This window comes from Bombus huntii, unplaced genomic scaffold, assembly GCF_024542735.1.
Source record: "Bombus huntii isolate Logan2020A unplaced genomic scaffold, iyBomHunt1.1 ctg00000070.1, whole genome shotgun sequence".
Taxonomy (NCBI): Eukaryota; Metazoa; Arthropoda; class Insecta; order Hymenoptera; family Apidae; genus Bombus; species Bombus huntii.
In genome coordinates this window covers 381,708-395,086 of record NW_026099329.1, presented here as the reverse complement: position 1 = coordinate 395,086, position 13,379 = coordinate 381,708, and the positions used below count along the sequence as shown (strand labels likewise).

At 39.4% G+C, this 13,379-nt stretch overlaps 1 long non-coding RNA gene across 13 annotated transcripts; it reads right to left on the bottom strand.

The window, feature by feature from the left end:
- Window positions 1-430: 430 nt before the first annotated feature.
- LOC126876334 (uncharacterized) lies at window positions 431-10,587 on the bottom strand. 13 transcript variants are annotated; one of them, XR_007694107.1, is made up of 11 exons: window positions 9,001-10,587; window positions 8,652-8,749; window positions 8,241-8,394; window positions 7,973-8,149; window positions 7,507-7,618; window positions 7,257-7,402; window positions 6,905-7,130; window positions 6,609-6,833; window positions 6,421-6,528; window positions 3,539-4,367; window positions 431-2,598 (listed from the first exon to the last, which is right to left on the bottom strand). It is a non-coding gene; the product is annotated as an uncharacterized LOC126876334 (long non-coding RNA). The 13 variants fall into 13 exon arrangements; XR_007694102.1 differs by lacking the exon at window positions 7,507-7,618; XR_007694108.1 differs by lacking the exon at window positions 7,507-7,618 and having other exon boundaries at window positions 7,973-8,120.
- Between the last annotated feature and the right edge of the window lie 2,792 nt (window positions 10,588-13,379).

Sequence of the window (13,379 nt, the reverse complement as noted above, 5' to 3'; positions counted from 1 at the left end):
ATGTTGTTATTTGATATTTTTTTTTATTTACCTTATATTTAAATTCTTCTTGGATGTTCACTGTCCGGAATTTCAGGCACGAAAGAGCTCGCGCGCGACTTCCGCGTCCCTTATATATCTTGACAAGGTGTCGAGATGTCAATCAAACGTTAACGATCTCTTGACATAGCAAAGGACGGGTTTTCCATTATAACAAAATCAAATTGAACAATTTCTTAATTTTTATCGTAAATTGGCGCCTTCGACGATTTAATACGGTATCCATTTTTATCATTTTAATAGTTTCTACAAACTAAGACTAAATTCACACCTCCTTGATACTAGTTTTCGACTATCAATTAGTTTGAACAAAAAGGGAAAAGAGCCTAACGGCAGTCGATGACGTTACTGTGAAATATGTTAAGGTATTTAAATAATCAGCCAGATAAAATTCATATTAATCATTATATTATATTATCGATATTCGTTCATTTACTCGTGCTAATTACAAAATAAAATGTTCTCTTTTCTTGAATAACACCTACATCACCGTCTGCGATATTTAAATTTCTTATTTAATGCTTATTTAAAAGTCAGGTACCTTTTTAATTCCTCTCAAGTTAAACGAGTAAATTTACTCGTTATAGTTGTAACATAAAATGGCTATTTTCTTCAATACCACTTGCATCGCTGTACGCGATACAGATATTAATTATGTATCGAATAATATGTACCAATTGGCTGTAATCGCGGTTAGGTATTTCTTCGTTTGATCTATCAAGGGATCTATTAGGCTATTAGCGAAAGACTTATTGATTCCTCAAAGATGTATCTTAACTTAAATCTTAAAGATTAACTAAATGATTATATTTGATTAGTATTCGACAGTGTCTATCATATTCAGCCATCTTCTTTTATAATTGATACTGCTGGGATCAATTATTTTATAATAAATTGCAGATTATGCCACGGTATATTATAAGATATTTGTCTATAGCTCTTTTTTTCTAATTCATTGATTTTATTATTAGTCTCGTTGGTTTTTCCTGTGAGTATCTGCTGTACGTACATTTCCATTACGCTCAGATTTTTAACATCGTTGTACGAATATGCGCGTGTTCTAGCAATAAACATTGGTTTCGTTAAAATGAATGTAAGTAAACTTGGAATTATAATTGTAATTGACAACGATGACGATTAAGAGCGTGGTTACACTTAATCGTGTGCATGATATTATCAGAAATTGTGATTGTAATTAACAATAATTCAAACAAAATTCAAAGAATTGAAATACGATATATCACCTATTTATATGCTTCAACACCTTCTTTCTTTTTTTCTTCTACGTGGAGAAATCCTCATGGACACTCCGCTGCATTCTGGAGAATTAGTGGAGTAGTGCCAGACTCCTACTGACAAAAACTCCACGGTGGCCAACCTACACGTTTGGCAGCAGTGTCCGAGACCTCTTGGAAATTACTGCCGGTACACTCCCCGCGTCTTCTCGTTAGGCCTATCCTATGAACTAACTAACTAAATGTGGCGTTAGGGGAGACGATTGTCCCCCCCCCCCCCAAAGTAGGCCTACCCAAATTTCAATTAAAAGTGAGTGTGTTAAGAAGTTATAAATACCCTGTTTCGAGGAAAGTTTTTTCTTTTTGGCGCAGAGCGCTTGTGACGCAGGAGAAGCCGCCAGTAACGAAAGGCTTAACCCGCCACGACACCCGATCGGGTCTGCGACGTGTGATTGTTTACGCCATGATGCATGTTCTCTTCCTCGGGCAGGATGAGTTCTTAAGCCACGTCGCCATCCACGTAGCCACTGACAAGTCAGTATTTACCAGCCCCACCGACTTGGAGGAGGAGTTGGCACTTGGCACTACTGGGCGTGAACAGTGCAATGATACCACTAGCACCTTTGGGACCCAACATGCCTAGGTATCCCTAATAACAGCGGAGATCAATATTTAGCCTCGAGAATTAAAAGTTCTAACTCCATTGGATTTGACAGGGTCCAGGATTAACACAGTGCAAATCAGCTGATGTGCGCTGTATAAAGCAGCCAATACGGAGTACAATGCGCATCGAACTGCCTCTGTATCCTGAGTAGTAGCGGAGATTCGTAGAATTCAATATTTACCCCTTGAGCATTAAAAATTCTAACTGCATCGGATTTGACAGGGAAAAGAGATGACATAGTGCAAACCGACTGACGTGCGCTGTGTAAAACAGCAAATGTGGAGTACAACGCGTATCGAATTGTCGAAATTTGTCCAATAGCAGCGGAGATTCGTAGAATTGAATATTTAGCCTTGAGCATTAAAAATTATAATTGCATCGGATTTGACAGGAAAAGAGTGGACATAGCGCAAACCAGATGATGTGCGTTGTATTTGGCATCAAACGTGGAGTATAACGAGCATCGAATTGTCTACATATCCTCAACGGAAGCGGAGATTCGTTCAATTACATATTTAATCTTCAATATTGATAGCTGTGGTTGCATTGGATTTTACTTATACTATATAACGTAATACGTTATTTCCATATTACGTAATACTATATAACGTAGTACGTTATAACGCTATACTTTATAACGTAATGCGTTATAGCGTTATACTATATGTCGGGTTTACATTAGAATTAGGGTTAGGGGCGTGAAGCGAATCTTCGTTTGGATTACACGTCGTCGTTGTGCAATAGAGAAGACATTGACTAGTGCAAATACGATTATTATAGAACCGGACAAGTAACCGTGGTAGTTAGGTACTCGAGAAACTAATGACAATGATCCTAAGTTCAATAACGAATCCGCAGTCGACGGGATGATAGATGAACGTACTCACGAAATCTAAGTCGGATGCGTAATATTCACTGGTTGTAAAGAGTTACTCCTTTCATCACTGAGATCGCGAGCGAGAATGCCTTTCCCGTCCCGATGATGCCACAGAGGAAAACTATAATGGGGTGTGTCTAAGGACACGAGATCATCGGATTCGTCGAGAAAAGCCTTCGTTCAGAAAGTAAGACAAATTGGCGTTGCTGCTAATTGGTCAATCTCCATATCGGTGGTTAGAAAAAGATGCTAGCCGCCCTCGATGGAAAGTTGCTAGTGGGAGACGCCGCTCGTCGAAAAATAGGTCTCCCCTATTTTCCCGTAGTTGGGACAATGACTGTTTGTTTGTTTGAAGGACTTTAGTTAATTAAATCTTAGGATTTATAACGGGTCCTCAGGCTAGCCGAACATGTACTGCGGAGACGCATCGACATCTGGTAATCATCTTACTCGAAGAATAGGGTCTGCGTGTGGCGAGCCACGGGACAGAAACCGTTGGAATGTTTACTGTCGCGTGTCGCCACGAATATTTCTTTTAAGGAGAGCTATAGAATTACTCCATACCTTTGTTAGACAAAGCGTTCATCCCGTGACCGCGGCTACGTTCGGCGACTGACTGTCGCCTCGAGCCCAAGCTCATTATCACAACTCTCGAACAATTACAATCGGATTGAATAACTACAATTGTTCAATTACAGACTCCGGTGTTCTTTCATCTCCGACATATATAACGTAATACTATATTACTGAATGTACTCTATTACGTGAAGGCTGCCAACTTAATACGCGGCGCTTCGTTCCGCAGTTCGTTTGCTTTCTTGACCAGCGACTTCTTCAGAAATCTCTGGTTGCGATTCCTACTGACGACTGGTTACGGGCAACTGCTGTGTTGATCCACTTGCCTCCCTTTCTATTCTTACCATATCCCCACTCCGCCTGTCTTAATATCCGTCCGCGATCATGGTAACGTTCGCCTTCTGCTCAGTATGTGAAGGAACGGCAAAACGTAATATGATATAACGTAATTCAATTTAACGGAATACGTTATAATGTAATGTATTATAACGTAATACTATATCTCGTAATCGTAATGGCAGTCGTCTACCCCGTTCAAGAACTCCTCGAACGCTGTCCATTCGCTGTTGGGCGACACATACACGGCCACTACCACCATTCCTGACCATTCGACCGCTGCGTATCCGTTGCCGCGCTCCAGAGGATCCCTGTGGGAGGACGATGCCGGCGCTGATGTCCAGGTGACAGCCGTCTGTATCTCCGGCGCAGTCCGGAGCGTCCAGGACTCTGTATGGCTCGGCCACCACCGCTAGGGCAACCGTGCTCTCCAGAATGGTTTGGAAAAGCAGGTCTTGACTGTCCCAGATTGTTCTGGAGGGTGCGTACCCTTAATCTTAATCACCTAAGTTCATGGCTTCAATCGCCGCTTCCTCCGCTCCAACCACCTTGCTCGCGGCTTTAGGAGTCAGGGATTTCCTGCGGCCATTCTTCCTTGTTACCGTTTTCTACCGCGGACCCATCGGTCGACGGTATGGTTCTGTACAAAGAGAAACTTAGAAACGAATTAATCGTCCTGCGTAATGTCTATCGTGATTGTGATGTATGTGAAACTTTCCAAAGTGTCTAATTAGTCGTCATTTGAAGTTGATTTTGAGTTGATAGGGCGAGCCTATAATTCAATGTTTCTCCTTGACAAAAAAAATTGTATTTTGATGTTACTAGCGGGTCCAGTCGTTGATACATGTTAATCGACGTTACGATCGAACCGGCCGCGGGTCATCGTCCGATAGATCTGTCGCGGCACTCGACAACAACTACCGCCACTAACTAATACCGGACAACGGTAGCGCAGTGGTTAGCGCCTTAGGTTACGAACGTTCGGGACTCGGATTCGAATCCCGGCGCCCGTAGTCCCATTTTTCTTCCACGCATCTAAATTAGAAAAATATAGCAGTACCCCAGCAGCGACATCTACAGCCAGCAGCTACATTTGCAGATGCTTCGATGAGAAATTATCCAAATGTTTTTCAATAGCTTTTCTACCCTTCCAACGTCATTTTTGTCGATTAAAAGTATAAAATCGTACACGAACGTACCATTTCTCCCTTCTTATTAAAATATTATACTATTGCATCATTAAAATATTGAAACGTTAAAATATAAAATTTCTTTCATCGAGGCATTAAGGTACAACCTGTTATCGTTCTTTTGTTAAGATCTCTTCGATAGAAAAAATGAAGCTTCTACATCTTTTATTTCATCGACAAAACGTTGTTTTAGTTGAATTGTTGAGGTTCTTTCGATCAAAATGATACCGAACATGAAAATAACCCCGAAAAGTTCGATTAGACGCATAGTTCGATTAGCTGCGTTGGAGATGGACTTCCTTCGGACATGACATTCTGAGATTGAATATGCGAGGCTTCTTTTCGCTCTAACATATACAACTTCCATCGTTTGCGAATTAGTCCAAGCTGATGCAGGCACCGCTACGAGGGTGTAATTAATTTCCAATTTCAATATCGTGTTATATCTCAGTTGCTTTCTGTGTTCCTTATTGTTACGTTCGATGTATATAGAACGTATAATCCCAAATCAGGTACTTGCCGTCAATTTGTAAACAGTGATTGTTAACAAATTTTAAAATATGATGTAGAAGAAAATGTTCATCACGTTAAAAATGAAAATTGCCGGACAAAATAGAAGAAAGGCCTCGATGTAACAATATAGATAATTGCATTGTAATGACAATTCTGCCCGAGCAGTCGAGGTAAACAGGCGCGAATAAATGTGCTCCAGTGTTAGTGCGATAAATAGTGAATTTAGGAGGTTAAAACGTTAACGAACACTGTCACATGGTAAAAGTTTCAAAATGCAACAACCAATACCGCCGCCAAACAAAAAAGGGTGACATATGTTTCATAAATGAAGCTACAAATACGTTAAGCAGAAAACAACCAATTAACAAAGAACAGGAAAGCCTATAAAAGAAATGGAAACGTTGCAAAAGCAGGAAGAAAACAGCTACAATAACGAACTATCCTATCAAGATGAAAACTGGAAGGTAGCAACAGCTCACAAAAGGCGTAAAATAATCCTAAATACAAGCGCTATAAAAATTACAGAAATGCACCAGTGGCTACAGGACATCCCACTCCGAAATTCTTTCAGCTCACTGATAAAAGACGGAGATACGAGTTCAGAGGAAGAAATGACAACACATATCGTTAAACCACCACCGATCTACATTCATGCTCAAATAACAGATACCCTTATTGAACTATTAAACAACACTGTCGGAAGAGAAAACTACAGTATAAAGGAATTAAAACTGGAACAAGTCAAAGTGCAAACAAATACTCCAAAAATCTTTCGAAAAGTGGCGCAAGTATTAAACATACCATACATCATACATACCAACTCAAAACAGAAAAGAACCACAAAGTAGTAATTAGAGACCTATACCCAAGAACAAACACCAAAAATATATGCAAAGAACTAACAAAAATCGGGCACCAAGTAAGAACAATAAATAATATAACCAGATACGATACAAAACAGTCATTGTCACTGTTTCTAATAGAACTCACGTGGCGTGGAGTCTGCTTTGTGTAGAGAGTCGCCGGACGTAACAAGCAGATATATTTACGAAGGCGTTACCGAAACCAAGATTTCAATATTTACGACAAAAATTAGGTCTGAAAAATAACAATGATGTTAAAAAGTAATCGTTTGTAAAGATTTCGAGTGTTAGGGAGGGTGTTGAAGTAATACTCACTTCTAGGAAAACTACATCTTCTCTAGCGTTTAGTTCTCTTAGTCCCCGATGCTATTGAGTATTGTTTAGCTCTAAATCAATTTGAAGGGCCTCTCAGTCTCATAGCCTTTTTTAGGAATATGCCATGCACAGATGGTGCAGCAGGGTATATATAGACCGGCCAGTTTTCGTAATTATATAAATACCCATAGACTCATGGCTTCGAAGCTCTGTTGTAATGTAACGCTGCCACAGTGTGGTTCTGGATTAGTATACACTGTACTTATACTTATGCTTATATTTATACTTATACTTACAGTTACACTTATACTTAAATATATTTCTGTTACACATTCATCACGCGTTCCTCGAAGAGATAACTTCAACAAAGGTGGTTGGAAAATTCTTCAGCTTGCTCTTCGTTGCTTCTGGCTCATGTGTTGTCCGTTAATCTGATTGCTGGGATTAGTTTAATTGGCTCCTTTATTTTGTTCGTGGCTTTCCATAGGAAATAGTTGGAATTCTCGTACGCAGAAAGTGAATCTATGAATTTTGAGAATTCGTTATTATTATGATCTTTTATTTTACTTTCTATTTCCTTTGCAAGTTTGTTTAGATGTTTTTTTGCTTTCACCTGCTCTATGTTTTTGTCATTTTGCTTTCGCTTACCTTTTTTCCTCTGATTTTGTCAAGAAAGTCTTGCGGAATTATTTTTGTTTGCCTGTTATTTGGTTCATAAGTAGTAGTTGCCAATGCTACTTCTATAATCTCTGTCAATGTACTGCCTGTTCGCAGTGGTGCATATACTGCTACGTCTGGAAGTAATTGCCGTTAGTTAGTATTGTAACGGTGGTTGCTTGAGTGTATTAATGATGGATTTGGCTATGTTGGTGTTAAGGGTGGCGATTAGGTTAGTTACTTGTGCATAACTTCGGCTACCAAAGGTGTTGGTGTTTCCATGATTAGAGTTCTATACATATTGTATTGTTTGCTGTTGGATCTGATTCCGTAATATCTACTCGCTGTATGTTCTGCTTCGAAGCGTGTAGCAGGAGGGTGTGAGGAAAAAGCAACACCATGTTAATGATCATGGAGATCAACTTTTATCTTAGATATATGATTATTATGATTATATTATTCTTATTTTATATCTAACTAATGTCTAATAAATGTTATATAAAATAAATATTTTTTCATTATTAAAATCCTTTGTAAACTCTATAATTATATTATAATTTAGCTTCCTCAATAAAGAATTTAATAACATTGAAAATTTTTAATCATGGGTAATATTTTAAATATGACACTATTTACGTATGTTATAGGTAATGTTAATAGTTACACAATTTTTTAATAAATTAAGAAAAAACTAAAAACAAACTTACTTTCCAATATATGCGTCAAATGTAAAAGCATTAAAGATATGTGTACATATTTAATTTGAAAATTGTGGTCTTGTTAAACTTGTTTGTTGGTAATAATAATGCATGTTTAATAATGGTTCATAATTAATATTCATTTAAACAATGCTTTCTGTAATAAATGGAGTATTGTAGATGTATCTGCTTGAAATAAATGGTGAGAAATTATAATAAATACATAATATAGTATTAGTTATTGAATAAGCTTACTGCTTTAGTTTATATTCTTTACCTTTAGTGCTTTCACCGAAGAATGGCGCCAAACACAAAACCCTAGCTACTCGATCGCAGTGTTCAATGGTGGCCGATTGGTAAAGTACATCTTGCGACATTAAGAACCTTATCTCCTTTACAGCAGTTAACAGACCTGTGTGTACAACTATGGCCTAGGGAAATTAACAGCGTAAAGTCATTAGTGTCTAATTTTATTAATGAAAACTTAAATACATTTTTTATGCTTATTATATATTTTTTTTAAATACTGTATGACTGGAATAATGTAATGCAAATACTTTGTTAAACATAATATATTAAAAATTGGATTTATATTCAATTACATTCTATTTTCCACCAAGAGTTACGCAATTAATTGCGAATTACTCTCTTCGTTTGGGATCGTTCGGATGATAATACATTTTCTTACCACTCTTTGACTTGTTTCTGCATCCCTTGGCTGAGTAATCAGGCATTTGAACTAACGTTCCAAACTTAAATGTTAATTCTGTATGTTCTCTATGATGACTGCAAAAATTTGTAATAAACACGAAGTATAAATCACCTTAAAGTAAAAACGGATAACACCATACAGATTTAATTACTAAGATGTGTGTAGCTCAAAATTTGATGTTAATTTAAAATTGTAATATAATTTATCGTTAAACTTTGCAAAAAAGTTGTATTTTCTTTTGAGGTTATCTTTAGCAATCTTATAAAAAGGTTATTCAACTATTATTTATATCTATTAATAAGAGCGACTTTTAATAATATCTTACTTTTTCTTATTATTCTTTATTTCCGTCGTTATATACACTCCAATACACGGTAAATATTATTACACTTTGTTTACAGACAACTTTGTAAACGTATACTTCATACATTTATATTTATACCAATCTATACATAACTGCTGCAGGAAGCGCTTTTATAAATGGCGGAACCAATCAGCGTTGAACGAATAGATTTGCCACACTGTCCCTGGACCAACTACACATCGCAGGGCTTAACTCTTCAGTTAGGTCTGTAACTGATTCCGAATTTGAAAAATCACCGTACGTGTAATCGATCCAATGATCGAATTAAACTGTCAAAATTTCCAATTAGTTGTGGAATAACAATAATTTTTTGGCCGTTATCTTTTCTGATTGAAGAAAACAGTTACAAAACGAAGTGTATTCATTGAAACTTTTATTGCATGCAATTTTGCATAAATAGAAAAGTTTTATTTTTTTAGGAGTAGAGTTTTAATTAAACAAAAATATTTATTTTGCTTTGATAAAATTAAAATTGAGTGTTATTAATGTCTTAAGACGAATATTAATGAAAGTAATCTGGGAAATACAATATATTACTGTAATATCGTGGAAATAAGGATAGAATTTTTTTTCCGATTACTTACAATTTATTAATATTAAATTGAATATACAAATATAAATTGGACAGAAAACGATGTTTATTTAACGGAAACTAAATGCAATACTCGTATCTATATCAAATAACTTTACAGTTATTTGACCACCCTCGTCACAACGAATCTAACACACACACACACACTCTCTCTCTCTAACAACTCTATCAATTCTCACGACTCTACTCTTCGACGACTCGATTACCTCTAACGACTCTACTCTTCGACGACTCAATTAGCTCTGATTCTCGCAACACGCACACTTTTCGACTCGCACACTCTGATCTTTCGGTCGTCCCGCCTTGGATAGCGAAACCGTCCTTCTTCTAACGTTGTCTATTGTTTCCCTCATACCTATGTAAGAACTACCAACTACGTGCCTTTAGTCACGCAGGCACTCTTAAATGTAAACGAACCACAGAAAGACGACGTACTCGGTTTTATCTATTTTCAACTGATTTCTAATTCGAACTACCTTACGATATTACATTACTCCTAAAACTAAGCTCTGAAATCTGAGCATATATATATATATCAGAGATGAAAGGACACCGGAGCCTCTCCTTTGGAATTTTGGGAAAGTCCCTTAACACTTTAATCTAGATTCTACCATAGCCGTAATTAAGCGATTGCCGCCATTCAATCCGATTGTATTTGTTCCAGATTTATGATAGTGAGCTTGGGCTCAGTTCGCTGTGGAGTGCCGAAGCGTGCAGACGTGTCTCTAGTGCCCAGCGTAGTCCGAAAACAACACGTGTCGCCCAACCGTCGAAAGAGAACACAGCTAAGTGTCCCTTACCCTTTAGGGAGAAGAAAATCCCACGCACCTAACCCCAACCCGAATACTAGCCTCACAGCCTCACGACTAGTTGTTCATTCCGAATTAACTAGCTCGATGATGGTCCAGCAACCGCGACCAGGCTCTCCGGAGCAGACTCGCAGCTACCCCGTGCTACCCCCCGTGGCAGAAGTGTAGCAGAACTCTCCGCACTAACGACGCTAATACTACAAAGAAAAGGAAAATAGAAACAGCAACGCAAATAAACACACACAACAGGTTCGCCGTATTGGAATCCTCAAACGACGCCATGGAAATCGTAGAACCGCCACCAAACCAACACTCGCAGAGAATCCCCCCTCCCCCACCAATATTTGTGGACGACGTCATTGACATACAGACAATGACCAAGTCCCTAGAGAGAGATATCAGCAAGGAGGAATATAACCTTAAGATAAGCAACAATAAAGTAAAAATACTGCCGACGAACCCAGAAGCTTACAGAAAACTCACCAAGACACTCAGGACCCTGAACGCCAACTTCCACACCTACCAACTCAAACAGGAAAGGCCTTTCCGGGTGGTCCTACGAAACATACAACACTCAGCAGACATAGACGAACTCAAATACGAACTCTCAAAACTCGGCCACGAAGTCATCAACGTAAGTAATATAAGGCATAGAGTCTCGAAAGACCCGTTATCCTTATTCTTCCTAGACATTAAATAAAAGCCGAACAATAAGGAAATCTACAACATCAGTCGCCTAATGAACGCGATAGTAAAGATCGAACCACCGCTCGTGAAAAAAGAAATAGTGCAATGCAAAAGGTGCCAAAGGTACGGTCATACGCAGAAATACTGCAACCATACTTTCCGCTGCGTTAAATGCGCAGGCACTCACTCCACTGACCAGTGCGCCAAATCACCGGAAACCCCAGCGAAATGCATCCACTGCCAAGGGGACCACCCTGCCAACTACAAAGGCTGCCCAGCATATAAAACACTATACACGAACAGGTATCCTAAGCTCAGAGCAAAAGAGGTATCCAACCAAACACCCAGCCCGCCGAAATTCACGACTACCCCAACCCCCTCAACCAACCAAACACCCAGTCCTACCAAATTCATCTCCACCTCAACCTCCTATGCCCAAGCAGTACAAGGCATCCAAAATAACCCGAACAGCCAAAGGAACCTTCCCCAAAACAGTGTCCCCAACCCACCTAACATAGACAACTCCTCAAGGCTTGAAAAGCTAATAGAGAAACAATCAGAGCAAATAAATCACTTGCTATCGCTACTAACACTCATCGTGGAAAAATTAGCACGCCTCGACTCAAAATAAAACCAAGGCGCATAGCACTCTGGAACGCCAACGGTCTAGCGCAACACAAACTTGAACTAGAACTCTTCTTAAAACACCAGCAAATCGACGTAATGCTCGTATCGGAAACCCACTTCACCGACAAGAGCTACCTGAAAATAAATGGTTACAAATTCTACCATACCCAACACCCCAGCGGAAAGGCCCACGGTGGCACCGGAATAATAATCAAAGCAAGTATTAAGCACTACGAACTTCCATCATTCCAGAAAGACTACCTCCAAGCAACAAACGTAGCAATAGAAGACTGTCATGGCTCAATCACCACCTCAGCAGTATACTGCCCTCCCAGACACTCCATCGCCAAAGAAGACTTTGATAACTTCCTGGACACCCTGGGCAATAGATTCATAGTTGGAGGAGACTATAACGCCAAGCACATCCAATGGGGCAGCAGACTGGTTACAGCAAGAGGCAAAAACCTCTTAAACAGCATAATAAACAACAACCTCAACTACCTCACCACATACGAACCCACATACTGGCCCACTGACAACAACAAAATACCCGACCTTCTCGACTTCTTCATAACTAAAAATATCCCATCAAGACACGTCCAGATCAACTCCTCGGCTGATCTCTCCTCTGATCATTCTCCCGTGATAGCAACAGTCAGTTCAACAATCATCGAGAATACACCTAATGGCTCCATTCACAACCAACACACCAAATGGCAGCTCTTCAGAGAAGTCTTTACACACTCAACCTCAGCCTTCACCCCACTAAAAACAAAGGAAGATATCGAAGCAGCCACGGAATACTTAAAGACGAGCATAATAAACGCAATCCGCCTCTCCACACCGACAAAGCCATCTAACAGCAAACAAGAATATCCCCAATACATACTAAAAAAAATAGCAGGAAAACGTAGACTAAGAAGAGTATGGCAGACCCATAGAACACCGGAGGACAAACGCAAACTTAACAACGCAACTAGAAATCTATCCAGAACCTTAAGAAACTATAAAAACGACTGTTTCCATAAATATCTCGCCAACTTATCCCCCACAGCCGACGCCAACTACTCACTATGGAAGGCCTCTAGGAAACTCACACGCCCCCCACAAATAATCCCACCCATCCGTCGTCCGCAAGGTGGATGGGCGCGAAGCCCTATAGAAAAAGCGACCTGTTTGCTAAACACTTGTCAAAAGTATTCAAACCCCATTCCCCCAAAACCGCCGCGGACGTTACTGAATACCTGCACACCCCCTTCCAAATGTCCCCTCCTATCGAACCCTTCTCCTCTGCAGAGACTATAGAAACAATCAGTCGCCTAAACCCCAAGAAAGCAGCAGGACACGACCTAATAGGCAATAAAGCAATCAAGGAACTTCACACAAAAGGGATAGCACTCATCACATCGATTTTTAATGCCATCCTTCGCCTGGAACACTATCCTAAGGCCTGGAAAATCTCATTGATTACCCTCATCCCTAAACCCGGTAAACCGATATACGAAACCTGCTCCTATCGCCCAATCAGTCTTTTACCTACCCTGTCCAAACTATTCGAGAAGATGCTCACGAACCGACTCCTTCCAATCCTAGAGAACTTGAAAACACTCCCAGATCACTAATTC